This window comes from Pundamilia nyererei, unplaced genomic scaffold (genome assembly GCF_000239375.1).
Source record: "Pundamilia nyererei isolate P.nyererei 1_Seehausen unplaced genomic scaffold, PunNye1.0 scaffold00003, whole genome shotgun sequence".
Classification (NCBI taxonomy): Eukaryota; Metazoa; Chordata; class Actinopteri; order Cichliformes; family Cichlidae; genus Pundamilia; species Pundamilia nyererei.
In genome coordinates this window covers 522,940-525,341 of record NW_005187404.1, presented here as the reverse complement: position 1 = coordinate 525,341, position 2,402 = coordinate 522,940, and the positions used below count along the sequence as shown (strand labels likewise).

At 41.7% G+C, this 2,402-nt stretch overlaps 1 long non-coding RNA gene across 1 annotated transcript in view; it reads right to left on the bottom strand.

The window, feature by feature from the left end:
- The window catches only part of LOC102201551 (uncharacterized), a 1,722-nt gene extending 638 nt beyond the window's left edge, over positions 1-1,084 (bottom strand). Inside the window, exons 1-2 of the long non-coding RNA XR_311397.1 lie at positions 963-1,084; positions 161-238 (exon numbers count right to left, since the gene is read on the bottom strand). This is a non-coding gene — a long non-coding RNA (uncharacterized LOC102201551). The remainder of the gene's footprint in view (positions 1-160; positions 239-962) is intronic.
- Positions 1,085-2,402: the final 1,318 nt, after the last annotated feature.

Below are 2,402 nucleotides of genomic sequence, written 5' to 3'. Positions count from 1 at the left end.
CCCATTGTGCTCTTGTACAGCTCCTCATAGCTTGAGAATGCACATGAATGCATCAACTCTAAATAGTGAATCTTACTGGGTGATGGAGAGAGCAACAGTAGCTGTTCTGCCTTGAGGCAAACAGACCATGTTTTCTGAACAGTGTACAGATTGGACTCACCCTGGCTGGATACCTCATGTTCACTGGAAGCTTCCCTCTGGATATGATGTTGGCCGCTGTGTTTCCAAGACTTGGAATCTGTATCATATATTTTGCACGCACAGACATTTGTCATGAGTGAATGCCATATTATGTCAGAAGTAGGTATGGGATACCTACTTCTGTAGGTCTAGTACAGCATTTCAAAGACAGCAGATGGTGGTAAATAAATTACAGCCTAGATGCTGCCCAGCAGCATGTCTTTCTCCTGCTTCTCCTCCTCATGATTGTCAGCATTAGAGGAAGTGAGAGGCAGCAGACTGTGACTGTCCACAGTCTTGAAATCGTTAGGTAAAGTTTTGTGTTGCTTGTCTGCTGAAGAAATGTGAATGACATATAGGATTAGAACAGTGCATGTAGGATATATACCTAAAGGCCTTATGATTTAGGGACTATGAAAATCATTTTATTATTTTTTGGAGATTCAAAAATTGAGTCCTAATGATTTGACAGCTTTGGAAGGGAGTAAAACAGTTAACGTACCCAGCAGCAGCAAAAATGCTGTATATTTTCAATTGGCCAGAGGGGAATAAAATACAGCGACTAAGGGAAGGAAAAACAAGAAGAGGAAGAAATCACCTAACGCTATTTTGATATGCCCCTGTAATATACTTTGTGCCCCTTGGGGGAAAACCTTTGTGATTGCTTCATTGCTCTTTTAAATCCCCTCCATTACTGTGTGTGCATTTCAAATGCTGCTCTACAAAGTACACTACTTCTGCAAGCCCTAAAGCCTTAGGGCTAGAACTATTGCCATACTAACTGGGGATTATAGGCTTGCATTTGCCATTTACTCCTTGTTATTGGTCTTCGGTGAATAGCTCCATTTCCTATGTATGAGAATGCTCTGACTGTCCAGGACTGAGCTGAAATCTCCATGCATAGTGATGCATTGGGCAGCATGCTGAATTATTGATCGGTTCCCATGGATGATGATGATGATGATGAGACTTTGTAGCTTGCCGGGTTAGCTCAGGGGCAGATGCTTTGATTAAGAAGAGTACCCCTCTTCTCCTGCTGAGAGAGAGAGAGAAATGGAAACAGAGTGGGAGAGATGGGGATAGTAAAAATCTAATACATTCATCAGCGAACAACAACTCTCCAAAACATTTGGACAAAGAGAGAGAAAGGATGGAAAGAAAAAGAGTCAGGGGAGGATGCACACATAAAGGGGAGGATAAAAACCGTGAAAAGCCTGATGAAAGAATAAAGAGGCAGGAACTAAAGGGAAATATGAAGCATACAAATGTGAAAACCCTGCTGTCAAGACAGTAACTGTTTTACAGTCTGTGGGAAACTACTCTGTTCGTTCAGCCCAGCACTGCCTGAGCTCACTGTAAGCAGGTTCAGTCATTTTATCTCTACATTAACGTTGCAGCACTACTACAGAATGCTGTTCAATTTTTACATTGTGCTTTCTTTCTGCTGTGCAGAAACACTTTGTATGCGCTCTGAAATCCCAACCTAAGAAATTATTAGTAGCTGCTGGTTCCTCAATCGCCTCATTCCTTTTAAAGCAATGTGTGTCAGCTTGTTTTGTACTTCTGTTTCAAATGTGACATTGCGCGCACATTGCTTAACATTGTATTGGGTGCGACACAATCACCATTTGCTAGGGGAAAGTGTGTCTTCCCTGACTGGTTGGCATTGGTTCGTGGAGGTTTCTGGCTGTTGAATGACAAAATCCTTCCTGTGATTGCTTTGGTTGCTAGGAGATTGCCTGTAGTTTTTCATGGTTATTGGCAAATACTCGCTAACTACTATAACCAAGTGGTTGTGAGACCTGAAAAGGTGTGACACAAAGCAGAAATGGAAAAGGTTTGCCTTCAAAATAAAAATTGCAACTAACACATTTCTAATGGCATAACTTTTACTTTGAAGGCAAATGGTTTCCATTTTTCAGTTTTCACCACACCTTTTGACGTTTTCACTAGACCTCAGAGAATAGTGGGCCAGTGTTTGTTGACAAATCCATCCATCACTACTACTTCAATGATCACCACAGCAATATGCTACCATCAAAAGCAAACACTTGCTAGCTAGCCAGTAATACATATTTTTCTCTAGCCACAGGTTGTTTCCAGGGGGGTCACTGCCCTGTCAAAGGCCTGCCAAGCAGAGCTTCTCAAGGGAACAAACACAGCATCTGGTGATGTCGAAGGTTTGCATACTTACTGCAAAGCAGTTTTATTCAAGTATTAAA